The sequence below is a fragment of the Pongo abelii genome, chromosome 4 (genome assembly GCF_028885655.2).
Source record: "Pongo abelii isolate AG06213 chromosome 4, NHGRI_mPonAbe1-v2.0_pri, whole genome shotgun sequence".
Classification (NCBI taxonomy): domain Eukaryota; kingdom Metazoa; phylum Chordata; class Mammalia; order Primates; family Hominidae; genus Pongo; species Pongo abelii.
Window position 1 is genome coordinate 189,177,436 of NC_071989.2, and position 16,664 is coordinate 189,194,099.

A 16,664-nucleotide genomic window follows, 5' to 3' on the forward strand; every position below is an offset into this window, starting at 1 on the left:
AAGGACTAAGAATTGGGAGCACCCAGAACATCCAATCAGCGTCCAAGGGGGTTCAATGTTATTGTTTGCTTGGTTGGCGAGTTTTTGGGCTCTATCCTTGAGTTTTTTATGTTGTCATATACCATGCCAGATTGATTTGGGTAAAAACAACACTCTTCATTTAAAAATATACAAAGTCCTCCTTTTTCAGCAGTGAGTAAATCGAGGCCTTGGCAGTTCTGGAGGAAAACTGCAGCTAAAGAGTCAACCTGGGCTGGGAGAACAGATAAAGTTTGTGATATATCTGTAATGCTAGCAGAGAAGTCATTAGAGAGGCTGCGGAATGTTGTGGCAGCGGGTGAGATGCCTGCTATTCCAGTTTCAAGTGCAATAGTGGAGGCAGAAAGTCCTACCAAATGTTTCATGCGTCTGTGTGAAGAAATCACCAAACAGGCTTTGTGTGAGCAACAAGACTGTTTATTTCACCTGGGTGCAGGCGGGCTGAGTCCGAAAAGAGAGTCAGCAAAGGGTGATGGATTATCATTAGTTCTTATAGGTTTTGGGATGGGGGTAGAGTTAGGAACAATGTTTTGCAGGCGGGGGTGGACCTCACAAAGTACATTCTCAAGGATGGAATTACAAAGAATTACGAAGAACCTTCTTAAGGGTGGGGGAGATTACAAAGTACATTGATCAGTCAGGTTGGGGCAGAAACAAATCACAATGGTGGAATGTCATCAGTTAAGGCTATTTTCACTTCTTTTGTGGATCTTCAGTTGCTTCAGGCCATCTGGATGTATAGGTGCAGGTCACTGGGAATATGATGGCTTAGCTTGGGCTCAGAGGCCTAACACACATGTGTGCAAGTGTCTTTATAACAGAATGATTTATAATCCTTTGGGTATATACCCAGTAATGGGATCGCTGGGTCAAATGATAATCCTGGAACTTAAAGTAAAATACCAAGTAATAAATAAATAATATATAAATAATAAAATATAAATAATAAATAATATATAAATAATAATAAATAAATAAACTATAGCATTACCTGGTGGGGCTTCTAATGCACATAGATACAACACATAAGACAACTACAGTGTAAAAGGAGAGGGTGTGGTGAAGGTCTTTGTATTCTATTTAAAGTCAAAATGTTGATTCTGAGCAGTGAAAAGTTGTATATACAAATCACAATCCCTAGTGTGATCACTAAAAAACATGCAAAGATACATATCAGAAACAGGCTGGGCGAGGTGGCTCACATCTGTAATCCCAGCACTTTGGCAGGCTGAGGCAGGCGGATCAGGAAGTCAAAAGATCGAGACCATCCTGGCCAACATGGTGAAACCCTGTCTCTATTAAAAATACAAAAATTAGCTGGGCGAGGTGGCTCGCACCTGTGGTCCCAGCTACTCGGGAGGCTGAGGCAGGAGAATCACTTGAACCTGGGAGGTGGAGGTTGTAGTGAGCCGAGATGGCACCGCTGCACTCCAGCCTGGCAACAGAGCGAGACTCTGTCTAAATAAATAAATAAATAAATAAATAAATAAATAAATAAGATATATATCAGAAGCATATAGATAAATTAAAATGGAGGCCAGGTGCGGTGGCTCACGCCTGTAATCCCAGCACTTTGGGAGGCCAAGGCGGGTGGATCACCTGAGGTCAGGAGTTCGAGACCAGCCTGACCAACCTGGAGAAACCCCATCTCTACTAAAAATACAAAATTATCCAGGCGTGGTGGGCACGCCTGTAATTCCGGCTACTCGAGAGGCTGAGGCAGGAGAATTGCTTGAACCCGGGAGGTGGAGGTTGCGGTGAGCCGAGGTGGTGCCATTGCACTCCAGCCTGGGCGACAAGACAGAAACTCCATCTCAAAAAAAAAAAAAATTAAAATGAAATATGAAAAAATTCTCAAATAACTGAAAAGATGGTATCTTCAGGCTGATAACCACACTGTCTTGATCATTGTAAGTTTAAAAGTCCTGAAATCTGGTATGGGTTAGTCCTTCATTGTTCTCAAAAGCTTTCTTGGCTGTTGTAGGTCCTTCGCATTTCCATAAGAATTTTAGAATCACCTAGTCAATTTTCACAAAATAGCTTCCTGGGATTATGACTGAGATTGCACTGAATCTGCAGATTAACTTTGGCAGAGCAAACATCTTAGCAATACAGAATCTTCCAGCACATGAGTGAAGTATATCTCTCATATACTTCACTATCATTAAATATTCATTAAAGAATATTTGGATATTCTTTAATTTTTCTCAGCTATGGTTTGTAGTGTGAATACACAGGCCTTTCCCATATTTTCTCAGATTTGTCATATTTTAACGCTATTTTAAATGATGTTTATTTTTAACTTCAATATCTCATTTTTCAATCCTGATATGTAGAAATATAATTAATTTTGTATACTTATTTTGAACTCTGCAATATTGCTAAACCCAGTTATGAATTCTAGAAGGGTTTTTGTTTTGTTTTGTTTTGTTTGTAGATTTCATCATAGTTTCTCCATAGGGGATCATGCCATCTGTGAATAAAACCATTGTTTTTTTCTTCTTTCCCAATTTGGATGACTTTTATTTCTTTTTTATGCCTGACTGCACTGGCTAGAGCCTCCAGTACAATCCTGAGTGGAGGTGGTAAGGGTGAATATTTTTGCCACATTCCTGGTTGTAGGAAAAGGTATTTAGCCTTTCAGTATTAATATTATGTTAGCTGGAGATTTTCCATACACTCTTTACTGGGTTGAGGAAGTTCCCTAGTTTACTGAAAGTTGTTTTTATCAGGAGTAGATGTTGGATTTTGTCAAATGCTTTTTTTTTATTGATTGAGGTGATTACATGATTTTTCTTTTTTAGTTTCTTAATACGGTGTACTAGTTTCCTATGGTAACAGATTACCACAAACTTGGTGTCTTTAAAACACAAAAATTGATTCTCTCATGGTTATGGAGGCTAGAAATCTGAAATCAAGGTGCCAGCCAGGCCATGCTCACTCAAAGCTCCAGGGAAGAACCTTCCTGCTGTTTCCAGCGTCTGTCTGCCTTCACCTTCGTGTGGCCTTCTTCTTGTTCGCCTCTGTGGCCACGTCTCTCCTTATAAGGACACCGGTCATCGGACTTAGGGACCACCCTAAATTCAGGATAGTTTCATTTGAGATCCTTAACTAATTCCATCTAAAAAGACTATTTCCAAACAAGGTCACATTCTGAGGTTCTGGGTGGAAATGACTTTGTGTTTGTTTGTTTTTTGAGACATGGCCTCGCTCTGTTGTCTAGGCTGAAGGGCAGCAGCATGATCACGGCTCACTGCAGCCTCAAAGTCCTGGACTCAGGCAATCCACCTGCCACAGCCTCCAGGTAGCCAAGAGCACAGGTGCATACCACTACATACAGCTGATTTTTTAATGTTTTGTAGAGACAACATCTTACTATGTTTCCCAGGCTCATCTCAAACTCCGGGCTCAAGTGATCCTCCCACCTCAGCCTCCCAAAGTGCTGTAATTACAGACATGAGTCACTGTGCCCGGCCAACACACAGTTTTTTTTTTTTTTTTTTTTGAGACAGAGTCTCGTTCTTGTTGCCCAGGCTGGAGTGCAATGGTGCAATCTCTGCCCACCATAATCTGCACCTCCTGGGTGCAAGCAATTCTCCTGCCTCAGCCTCCCGAGTAGCTGGGATTACAGGCATGCGCCACCACACCGGTTAATTTTGTATTTTTAGTAGAGACGGGGTTTCTCCATGTTGGTCAGGCTGGTCTCGAACTCCCGACCTCAGGTGATCCGCCTGCCTCAGCCTCCCAAAGTGCTGGGATTACAGGCATGAGCCACCGTGCCCAGCCAACATACATTTTTGAGGGACACTATTCAACCCACTAAACATGACATATTTTATTTGATTTTTGAATGAATGCTAAGCCAAACTTGTCTTCTTGAGATAAACCCCTATCGGTCATAATGTATTAATCTTTATAAATTAATCTTTATAAATTTTTCTTTAAAAAATTCATCTATATTCATTAGAGATTTTAGTCCTTAATCTTCTTTTTTTGTAATGTCTTTGGATTATTATTATTATTATTATTTTGAGATGGAGTCTCACTCTGTCGCCCAGGCTGGAGTGCCCGCCACCATGCCCAGCCTTGTCTTTGGTTTTGATATCAGCATAATAGCAGCCTCATAGAAACAGTTGGGAAATATTCTCTTCACTTCAATTTTATGGATGTGTTTGTGTAAAATTGTTATTATTTCTTATTTAAATGTTTGGTAGAATTCCCCAGTGAAAGCACCAGGGCCTGGAGTTTTCTTTGTGGGTGAATTTGTAACTATGAATTTAATTTCTTTAATAAACAAAGTGCTATTTAAGTTATCTGTTTCTTCTTGAGTCATTTTTAATGTTTGTGGCTTCCAAGGAATTTGTGCATTTCATCTAGGCTTTCAAATTTATAGACAAGATATTCTTCTTTCTTTCTTTTTCTTTTTCTTTTTTTTTTTTTTTTGAGATGGAGTCTCACTCTGTTGCCCAGGTGGGAGTGTAATGGTGCTATCTTGGCTCACTGCAACCTCCACCGCCCAGGTTCAAGCAATTCTCCTGTCTCAGCCTCCCGAGTAGCTGGGATTACAGGCACCCACCACCATGCCTGGCTAATTTTTGTATTTTTAGTAGAGCCAGGGTTTTACCATGTTAGCCAGGATGGTCTCGATCTCCTGACCTCATGATCCACCCGCTTCGACCTTCCAAAGTGCTGGGATTACAGGCGTGAGCCACCGTGCCCGTCCCGGTCCCGATTGTTTTATAATATTACTTCATTATCCTTCAAATACCTGTAGAATTTGTAGTACTATAATCTCTTTCATTTCTGCTCTTGGTAATTTGTATCCTCTTTCATCCTAATCAATTTGGCTAGAAGTTTACCAATTTTATAGGTCTCTCTTTTTTTTGTTTTCAATTTTATTGATTTCCTCTTTGATTCTTATATTTCTTCTGCTTACTTTGCATTTAATTTGCCCTCCTTTTTCTTGTTTCTTATGGTATAATGTGAAGTCATCGATTTGAGATATTTTTTCTTTTCTAATATAGGCATATAGTGCCATAAATTTCGTACTTCACCTGCATCCCACAAGTTCTGATATTTTGTTTTTCACTTTCATTCCATTCAGAATAATTACTAATTTGGCTAATTTACTTTTGAGTTATTCTTTCACCCATGGGTTATTTAGAGTTGTATAACTGAGTTTCGAAGTATTTGAGGATTTCAGAGCTATCTTCCTGTTGTTCTTTTTTTTTTTTTTTTTTTTAGATGAGGTCTTGCTCTGTCACACAGGCTGGAGTGCAGTGGTATGATCATGGCTCACTGCAGCCTTGATCTCCTGGGCTCAAGCCATCCTCCCACCTCAGACCCCAGATAGCTGGGACCACAAGCACACACCACCATGCCCGGATAATTTTTTTATTTTTAGTAGAGATGGGGTTTCGCCATGTTGCCCAGGCTCGTCTTGAACTCCTGGACTCAGGCAATCCACCCACCTTGACCTCCCAAAGTGCTAGGATTGCAGGTGTGAGCCACTGCATCTGGCCTCTGTTGTTCAATGTTGCCCAGGCTGGAGTGCAGTGGTGCAATCATAGCTCACTGCAGCCTCGAACTCCTGGGCTCAAGGGATCCTCCTGCTTCAGCCTCCTGAGTAGCTAGGACTATAGGTGTGCACCAGCATGCCCGGCTATTTTTTAAATCTTTTTGTAGAGATAAGATCTTGCTATGTTGCCCAGGCTGGTCTTGAACCCCTGGCCTCAAAAGATCCTCCCACCTTCACCTCCAAACTATTGGGTTTACAGGCATGAGCCACCATGCCTGCCCATCACTTTTATTTTTGAAAAATATTTTCACTATTCCACTGTCTTCTCCAGACAAGAAATCTAGTGTCAGCCTTATCTCTGTTCTTCTGTATGGAAGGATTTTCGGGGCTGCTTTCAAGTTTTTCTCTTTATTACTGGTTTTAAGCTTTGTGATTATGATGTGATTTTCTTCTGGTTTTTTTTGCTTGGGCTTTGTTGAGCTTCCTGCATCTGTGAATTTATTTTTAATTAACTTTGGGAAACTCGGGACCATTATTTCTTCAAGTATTTTTTCTGTTCCTTTTCTTCTCTCTCCTCTCCTTTGATGATTCCAAATTACACAAGTATTATGTTGTCTGAAGCCTTCCTACAAATCATTTATGCTCTTTTCATTTTTTAATTTATTTTTTCTCCTTGTCTTTCAAATTCGCTGCCCTTTTTCTCCTAAAATGTTTGATCTGCCCTTAATCCCACTCAGTGTATTTTTCATATTAGGCATTGTAATTTTCATCTCTGGAAGTGCTATGTCCATAACTAACGTATTGAATGTTGCAATCTGGGCACAGTAACTGTCTTAACGTTCTCGTCTGCTAATTCTAACGTATACGTCGGTTCTGGGTAGGTGTTGATTTGATTATTCTTTCCATTAGGAGGCATGCATTCTGGCTTCTTTGTACACCAGGTGATCTTTGACTGGATGCTAGATACTGTGAATTTCATCTTGTTGGGTGCTGAATATTTTTGTATTCTGTGGGAATTCTTGAACTTTGTTCTAAGACACAGTTAAGTTACTTGGAAACAACTTGATCCTTTCAGATCTTGCTTTTATGACTTGTTATGCAGGTCCAAGCAACGCCGTCTATGGGTAATTATTCCCTATTATTAAGGCAAGACCTCCCTGAACACTGTACCCAGTAGCCCGTGAATTATGAGTTTTTCCTGTAAGCCGGTGAGAACAGTGTTCCCGGCCCTGTTTGGGTTTCAGGCTGTGACCAGGCCATGCTCCCTGTAACCCTTCCATGAGGTTCTTGCTCTGGCCATGGGTAGTTTCCGCATATGCGTGTACTGTCGTGACTACTCAGGAGGGCCCTGTACAAATCTCCCCAGTTCTCTCTCTGCACAACTCTCTCCTCCCTGGAATTCTGTCCTGTGACCTTTAGTGGCCTTGTTCTCTCTCAACCACATCTCCTCAACTCACGGAGGCTACTGAATCTGCCTCAGTTTCCTCTTCTGCTCCACGGCCTGGAAACCACCTCAAGGCAAGCTGGGGTAATTGCAGGGAGCATCTTGTTTGCTTCCCATCTGTCAGGGATTACCGTCCTACATTGTCCTGTGTCTTGAAAACCATTGTTTTACATATTTTGCCTGGCTTTGTTTATTTGTTGCTGCTGTTTTAGGAAGGAGGGTCAATCCGGTCCCTGTTTATCGATCTTGGCCAAAAGTGGAACTCCACGCTATTTGATTTGAAGACCTTATAAAATTACAGTCATCAAGACAGCACAGTGCTGGAGAGGGGGCAGACACATAGATGAATTCAAAGGAATAGAAAGTCTAGAAATTGACCCATACAATTAGGGCCAATTTAACTTTTAGAAAGGTGCAAAGACGATTTGACAAAGAATGGATAATATTTTCAACAGTTTTGTTGCAATAATAATGAACCTCAACCCAAACCTCACATTACACAAAAATTAAGTCAAAATGGATCATATACCTAAATATAAAATGAAAACTGAGAAAACTTAAAAGAAAGTGTAGGAGAAAACCTTCATGATCGTAGCTTAGGCAGAGTTCTCAGATACAATACCAAAAGCATGACCCATAAAAGTAAAACTTAACAGAGCCAAGTGTGGTGGCTCATGTCTATAATCTCAGCACTTTGGGGAGGCTGAGGCAGGTGGATCACTTGAGGTCAGGAGTTCAAGACCATCCTGGCTAACACGGTGAAATCCCATCTCTACTAAAAATGCAAAAATTAGCCGGTTGTGGTGGCGGGCGCCTGTAATCCCTGCTACTCGGGAGGCTGAAGCAGGAGAATCGCTTGAACCGGGGAGGCGGAGGTGGCAGTGAGCCAAGATTGCACCACTGCACTACAGTCTGGGTGACAGAGACTCCGTCTCAAAATGGGTGACAGAGACTCCGTCTCAAAAAAAAAAAAAAAAGTAAAACTTGATAAATATGACTTCACCAAAAAGGAAACGTTTTGCTCTGCAAATTAAAACGAAAATGAGATATCATCACATACCTTTGAGAATGACTAGAATTAAGTAAACCCTCAAACTCTGTCAATATCAAATGCTGGATACAAAGTAACTGGAACTCACATCCATTGCTGGAGGGAGTACAAAAATGGTGCAGCCACTTTGGGTAAGTTTAGCAGCTTCTTACAGAGTTAAACATGTGCTTATATATGACTCAGGAGTCCCACTCAGGTGTTTCTGAGAGAAATGAAAACATATATTCACACAAAAATCTTACACAAATGTTTACAGCAGCTCAATTCATAATTGCCAAAAAACCAGAAATAACACAAACAAGTGAATGGATAAACTGTGGTTCATTCATAGCATGAAAGACTACTCAGCGATAAGAACAATGAGCTATTGATACGTGCAGTAACAAGCACGAATGTCAGAGGCCCTCTGCTGGGGTCACACTCAAGAAGTAGTTATATTTATAGGACATTCCCGAAAAGATAAATCTATCAGTGGTGACCAGGGGTTAAATATAGGAGCTGGGTTTTATTTTCTTTTTTCTTTTTGAGATGGAGTCTCACTCAGTCACCTAAGGTAGAGTGCAATGGCGCGATCTCGGCTTACTGCAAGGTCCGTCTCCCAGGTTCAAGCAATTCTCGAGCCTCTGCCTCCCAAGTAGCCGGGGCTACAGGCATGTGCCACCACACCAGGCTAAATTTTTGTACTTTTAGTAGAGATGGGGTTTCACCATGTTGGTCAGGCTGGTCTCGAACTCCTAACTTCAGATGATCCACCTGCCCCAGTCTCCCAAAGTGCTGGGATTACAGGTGTGAGCCACCTCGCCCGGTCAAGGGGCTGGGTTTTCTACAAACGGGTGGCATGAGGGAGTTTTGCGGGGTGGCTAAACTTTTTTTTTTTTTTTCTTCTTGAGATAGAGTCTCGCTCTGTCACCAGGCTGGAGTGCAGTGGCACAATCTCGGCTCACTGCAAGCTCTGCCTCCTGGGTTCAAGCAATTCTTCTGCCTCAGCCTCCTGAGTAGCTGGGACTACAGGCACTGTCACCACACCTGGCTACTTTTTGTATTTTTAGTGGAGACAGGGTTTCACTGTGCTGGCCAGAATGGTGATCCCCCCACCTTGGCCTCCCAAACTGCTGAGATTACAGGTGTGAGCCACCATGCCTGGCCAATATTTTGTATTCTAATTGTGATTGTGGCCAGCCTTCTCCAAGGCTAGATACTGGACACTCTTCTCCAATTATACAGCCATTAAATAAATCCTTATTTGGCTTCTATAATGTGCACAACACTGGGCAGGACAGTGTGGGGAATAAGACAAACCTGGACCTTGCCAACTGTGGAGCTCCAGATGTAAGCAAGTGACAAGGCAGGGCACGAACCCCATAGTCCTCAAGCCAGATGTGAAAAAGCCATGACTCCACTGTCTCTGGCCCAAGATGTGTGCTGCAGAATCCTCGTTGAGCCACTCTTGGTAAGTCCTGTCCAATTTTATTTCTCAACTATGTCATGTTTAGTTATCAGTCCTGTCACGGTTCTTCTCCCTGTTCTTCTTCCAGGGTGGTGTCTGAGTTCTAGACTCTCAAGAGGTGACAGGACCAGTGGGGAGGGGACCTGGATGGAAGGCACCTGCTGCAGCAGCACTGTAGGTGGCTCTCCAGTCTTGGTGTCTCCTGAAGCTACTGGTGAGAGGTGACAATGTGCTAGCAGCCCTCGATCTCTTGCGCCTCCTCGGTCTGGGCATCCAGTCTGCCAGCCCTTGAGGAGCCCTTCAGACCACCGCTGCACTGTGGGAGCCCCTCTCTGGGCTGGCGAAGCCGGAGCCAGCTCCCTCTGATTGCGGGTAGGTCTGGAGGGAGAGGCGCTGGAAGGAGAAGGGAACAGGGGCTGCACGCGCACCCGCGGGACAGCGTGAGTTCCAGGTGGGCGTGGGCTCCGCAAGCCCCACACTCGGAGCGGCTAGCCAGCGCCACCGGTCCGGGCAGTGAGGGGCTTAGCGCCCGGGCCAGCAGCTGTGGAAGGTGCGCGATCCCCCAACACTGCTGGCCCGCCCGCTCCGCGCTCGAATTCTCGCAGGGCCTCAGCAGCCTCCCCGCGGGGCAGGGCTCGGTACCTGCAGCATGCAGCACGCCAGGCCCCAGCCCCCACCTCTCCCCGCTGTGGGCTCCCGCGTGGCCTGAGCCTCCCCAAGGGCTGAGAAGTGCAGGCGCGCCTCGAGGAACCGGCTGCCAGCAGCCCTGGCGCGGTATCCACTAGGTGAAGCCAGCGGGACTCCTGAGTCAGGTGGGGGGTGGGGCTTGGAAAACTTTTATGTCTAGCTAGAGGATTGTAAATGCACCAATCAGCACTCTCTGTCTAGCTCACAGATTGTAAACACACCAATCAGCACCCTGTCAAAACAGACCAATCAGCTCTCCGTAAAATGGACCAATCAGCTCTCTGTAAAATGGACCAATCAGCTCTCTGTAAAACGGACCAATCAGCTCTCTGTAAAATGGACCAGTCAGCTCTCTGTAAAATGGGCCAATCAGCAGGATGTGGGTGGGGCCAGATAAGAGAAAAAAAAGCAGCAGGCTGCGGGGGCCAGCGCTGGGGTCCTCTTCCATGTTATGAAAGCTGTAGTTTGTTTGCTCTTTGCAATAAATGTTCACTTTTTGGGTCTAAGCTGCCGTTATGAGGTGTAACCCTAACTGCGAAGGTCTGCAGCTTCACTTCTGAAGTCAGTGAGACCACGAACCCACCAGAAGGAAGAAACTCTGGACACATCTGAACATCTGAAGGAATAAACTCAGGACACACCATCTTTAAGAGTTGTAATGCTCACTGCGACAGTCTATGGCTTCATTCTTGAAGTCAGGGAGACCAAGAACCCATGAATCCCAGACACACAGAGATGCCCACACTCCTGCCATCTTTAGCCACATCCTGCCTCACTTTGCGTCTTGGGGGTTCTTTCAGCTAGCTTGCTCCTGTTTCCCTCTTGGCACCCATGAGCTCTGGGTGGGAGCCCACGTGTCTTTCTAGAGGCAGCACATAGGTCCACTCTCCTTGGGTGGGCCCAGGGCTCTGCTGCCCTGTAGCCTGCGGTGCTGGACCTGGCCTTCCTAGTGGAGTTCTGGCTCCTGGGGCTCCCTAGGAAGATATCCTCTATTCTGGGTCCTTTGAGCCTTTCTGGATCCTGGCCCTGCCTCACCCTTGGGAGGTGGGAGGAGTGAGTTGAAAGCAGGGTCCTTTTTCAGAGGCTCAGACACGCTTGTCTCAGCTCTACTTGCCCCAGCTCTGGGAGGCCCCACACCTGCCCAGGGAACTGGGCTGTGAGCATTGTGCTAACCAAGAGCTTGCTCTCTCCTTTGGAATTCAATACACCCTGTCTCTGTACCTAAAATTTCCTGTAAGAGCGGTGGATGGTACAAGCCATGGATCTCTAAGGCCTCCCAGCAAATACCAGCTTTGGTCTGTGCCCCCCGCCAGGCGTTTCTCCAGGAAGCACCTTACTCCAAGGGCCCTGAGGATAGAAAGCTTCCTGGACAGGCGATAGGGAGTGGAAGTACCGAGAAAGAGATCCATTATTCTGCCAAAGTGGCTTTGGATGTGGGTTTGAATAACACCTTCCCTACTTCTTACCTGTGTGGCCCTGGCAGCTTTCTCCCTTCTTTCCCGCTCCTCCCTGCTTTGTTTTTTTTTTTTTTTTGAGAGAGACTCACTTTCTGTTGCCCAGGCTGGAGTGCAGTGGCGCAATCTCTGCTCACTGCAACCTCCGCCTCCCAGATTCAAGCAATAATTTTGCCTCAGCCTCCCAGGTAGATGGGACTATAGGCACGCACCACCGTGCCTGGCTAATTTTTGTATTTTTGGTAGAGATGGGGTTTCACCATGTTGGCCAGGCTGGTCTGGAACTCGTGACCTCGTGATCAGCCCTCCTTGGCCTCCCAAAGTGCTGGGATTACAGGCGTGAGCCACCGCACCTGGCCAAGTCCTGGCAGCTTTCGACCCCTCAGCCACTCTTCCCCAGACTGTGAACGGAGAATGCAGGCAGGGCTGGCTCTAGGGCTGCTGGGAGGAGCCAGGGAGAATGTGGGTGACATGCTTAGCACAGGGTGGCACCGCGAGGGGCATGTCGCATTGGCATTCTCAAGTGGTGAGGCCCTGCTGGGTGACACACAGCACAGCAAGCACTGGGGAAGTCAGTACAGTGGGGAAATCGGGACAGTGGAAGAGGCGGTGTGGTGGGGAAGGCAGCACAGTGGGGAAATCAGTAGTATGCCAATTTCCCCCAGGCGGTGAGGCTGAGCTGGAACCCTAGCCTGAGCAAGCTTGTTTTAGACTGGGAGCAGAAGGTGTGGCCATAACTCTAGGTGCTGCCACACCAGTGATGGAGAGCATGGCTCTTCTGTCTCGGCCAGGGCTAGACACTGCTCCAGACTCCTAGGTCACCTGAATGCACCATCTTTCCTCAAACCAGCCGCTCTCCGTGGTCCCCTAGTTCCTGGCTTGGCACTCCTGGAAAGTTAGCAGATGACCTCTTGGACATCATCAGGGCCCGTCTGCCATGAGAGGTGGCAGCCTGGGGCCGTGAGGCCATCCCAGGTGCAGCAGAGGAGAAGGACTCCACACGCGAGGGACTGCCCAGGTCTACAACCCATGGGGTCAGAGACCCTTCCATGGAGTCAGGTGACCTTGCCATGCCCCCAGCATGAGCCTCAATTTCTTAATCTGTAATACAGGAATAGCAACACATAACTCATAGGATCACTGTGCAGATCAAAAGAGATTAGGCGAGGAGACGCCTGCAGCATCATCAGCATCATTATTGCCGCTGCCCTGATCATGGTGATGACAACAGCATGACAATCATGAAGATGGTGATGATGATGGTGATGATGATGTCACTGAAGTCAATTATGAGAATGGGATTTGATGAGCTGGGGATAAGGGACTCCTAAAACCTAAGAGGCTGAGCCATAGGGATCCCACTTCCTTGCATGTGGTTGCCCTGATGGGTACCCCAGGCAGCACAGCCTTGGGATTCTCTGGGGAAAAGGGACCCAAGCAGCCCCCATTGTCTGCTGGAACCGAGCTGTGTGACCAGCTGGGGCCCCATGATCAGGGTGGCCTGGGCTCCCTCCTTGGGCTTGTCGGGAGCACCATCATGCTGTGTCTGAGCACGATGTGAGGAGGAGGGACACGGGGGCCAGTGGGAGGACCTCTGTCTCTGCACTAGGCAGTCTGGATCAGATCCCCAAGATGACAGGGAACTAATTTAAATTTTTTGTATAATATGTTCATTGACACATTTATAGAGACATTATTTTAAATTAGAATTTTCTACAGCTTACTAGACACATTTATATATAAGCGAATAGAAAGGGTGTGCGTGTGGCCTGGATCTGTCTTGAGGCCTCTCCCTCACCCGTGCAGCCCCGGAAAAGATCTGAAGCAGCTCCTCACCTGTCCCTCCTGGGCCGTTGGGCAGGGCCCCTGCACAGCTACAGGTCCTGGCTGAGCCATTAGTGGTCCGTGGAGGCACTGGACCAAGGTATGGTATTGTTCCTCAGAGACTCCTGGCTCCTGCTCTTCTCTTATTTTTTATCTCCCTCCTCCCTCCTCTCCTTCCTGCTCCAGGCATCTATTTCTTTCCTTTTTTGTTGTTTTTTTTTTAATTTTTTGAGACAGTCTCACTCTGTCGCCAGGCTGGAATGCAGTGGTGCCATCTCGGCTCACTGCAAGCTCCGCCTCCCAGGTTCACGCCATTCTCCTGCCTCAGCCTCCCGAGTAGCTGGGACTACAGGCACCTGCCACCACGCCCAGTTAATTTTTTGTATTTTTAGTAGAGATGGGGTTTGACTGTGTTAGCCATGATGGTCTCAATCTCCTGAACTCATGATCTGCCCACCTCGGCCTCCCAAAGTGCTGGGATTACAGGTGTGAGCCACCGTGCACGGTCAATTTTTTTTTATTTTTAGTAGAGATGGAGTTTCACCTTCTTGGCCAGGCTGGTCTCAAACTCCTGATCTCGTGATCCACCCGCCTCAGCCTCCCAAAGTGCTGGGATTACAGGCGTGAGCCACCGTGCCCAGCCCTTCCAGGCATCTATTTCTAACCTCATGGTGTATAACCTTCTCTACCTTTCTCTCCACATTCATGTAACCATTCACACGCGCATGGAGTTCTTGTTGGTTTTGTTTTGGGATATTATGTTTACTTCTCTGCATCCTTGTTAGAAGTTCACTGTGGAATTCCTCCAAGTGAGTTGTTCGCATTTAATCCATTCTTCCAGGCTGCCTAGTCTTCCATGAAATAGCCATCCCACAAATTACTTGGTTTATCCCCTACTGAGGCAATCTCTTTTTTCCATGATTTTGCCACCTCTTGTGCTGCATTAATTAATTTGCCACCTCTTGTGCTGCATTAATTGATGGGTGGGGACCTGGGGGTACTGGAAGGTGCTGGTGGGAGCAGGTAGAGTCCTTGGAGATGTGGCTGTTGATGGCAGTCATGTGTCCAGCAACTTCCATGTGCCCCACTGTGTTGGTTCAATTGTGCACCTTGTTGGTCATCTAGGATGAGGCCAGACTAGGATACAGCCAAATCGCTGGGTCAGTAGCCCTGTGCACTGACTTGCGTGGGTTCCTGTCTTATTTTGCTTTTTTTGTATTTTTTTGGAGACGGAGTCTTGCTCTGTCGCCCAGGCTGGAGTGCAGTGGTGCGATCTCGGCTCACTGCAAGCTCCGCCTCCCAGGTTCACGCCATTCTCCTGCCTCAGCCTCCCTAGTAGCTGGGACTACAGGCTAATTTTTTATTTTTTTATTTTTTTTATTTTTTTTTAGTAGAGACAGGGTTTCACCATGTTGCCCAAGCTGGTCTCAAACTCCTGAGCTCAGGCAATCCATCCGCCTCGGACTCCCAATGTGCTAGGATTACAGGTGTGAGCCACCGTGCCCAGCCCTTATTTGCATTTTTTTTTTTTTTTTTTTTTGTGGTTGCTGTGAGGGTAGATGCTTGGGGTGGGAGGACAGAAACGAAGGGGGTGGAGGATGCAGGGGGTGCAGGGAACCCCACTTGGGGCTGGTTTCTGGGTCCCTGTGGAGAGAGGCAGAGGCCGAGCCCCTGTCTTCAAAACACATATTCTGGGGTAAAGTGTGTGCTTCCCGGGTTTCAGATGCCCGGTGAAGGCACCGGAAATGGAAACGGGGTTGCAACATGGCAATGCCCCCACTGGCAGGAGACAAGGGTGCCACACACGTTCTATCAAACACATGGAAGATGCTCCTGCAGAACCCTAGAAATGGAGAGAGCTGGGGAAAGAGGAAGTGGGGGCCAGGATTTGTTTCCATCCGCAGGAGCCTGGCATGGACAGGGTGATGGAAGGCCAAGGGGCAGCCTATGGAATGGGCAGGAAGGCTAGAGACCAGGGCCGGGCCGAGCAGAAGCCAGACCCGCTGGAGTGGGGGCTGAGAGGTGAGCAGGGGAGCACCATGGGCAGCCACACCAGGGCACTGAGCCGTCTGTCTGTCCTCACTGCACGCCTTGCAGGGCTCACAGCCCAGGTGGGCTGCCCTAATTGGCCTTGCCTGGGCCTTGCTCCTCTGGGCCTAGGGAGGCCTGGGCACCAGCATGAAAAGTGCCACTAAGACTGAGCATGGGGCATGGCGAGCCCCCAGATGAGTGGGGTGCTGTGACCTGAAGCAGGAGGCATTGGCACTTGGGCACCAGCCCTCATGATTATCCCTTTACAGATGGGGAAACTGAGGCACACATGGGGATGCCACTTGCCTGAGGTTGCTGTCTCAGTTGGGATCCCCGGAAACAGACTCTGAAACGAGGACGTATGTGCAGGTAGTTAACAGGGTGCTTAAAGTAGGTTATTTGGGTGCAGGTTCCCAGGAAACACTGTGGGGGCGTGGGGAAGGGAGGGGAGGCTATGAGAATGTGTCGAGGAGCCGTTATCCTAGAGCAACCGAGGCTCTGTCCCCTGGGATCTTCTAGAGAATCGGAGGCTCAAGCCTCAAGGGGTCCCTCTGAGTGGAAGAAGATGGGGTATTTCCTCACCCACTTCTACCCAGGGGAATCAATTCCCCCACACCCCAGGCCCGGCCTGCCCTGCAGAGAGAGATGGGGAGTGTCGTGTGACCTTAGGGCAGGCCTCGGCTCTGGGCAGGGCATCCGCCGCAGTGTCCACACAGCTTCATGGCTACGGAGGCAGGCCAGGGGCCCGAGTGAGGGCATTTGACCTCTTCCCAAGATTGCATCCTCCTCGCCCTGTCATCAAGGGTTTTGGACAGAGCCCTTCTCCAGGAAAGGCTGCAGGAGGCAGCTCGCTGGTGCGTTGCTGGCAGGGTTTCAGTTTGCACTGCTTCTCCACAGGGCAGTTTGGCTGTGAGGAACAGAATGCCCACCCTACATGCTAAACAACAGCAGTGAGCGGAATAGGATTTCAGTATCAGGGCTGCTTAGCTGCCCGGCGATGTGCTGAGGACCTGGGCTCTCTTTTCTCTTTTGCTTTTTGGCTTTGTCTGGTTAGTTGGCCTTGCCCTGGCCTTCCAGAGCCCAGGGTCCAGAGCACAAGGCAGGAGGAAAGAGGCCTCTTGGGAGCTTCTCCATCTTTTGAAGGAGGAAAGTTTTCCCCAGGCTCTACC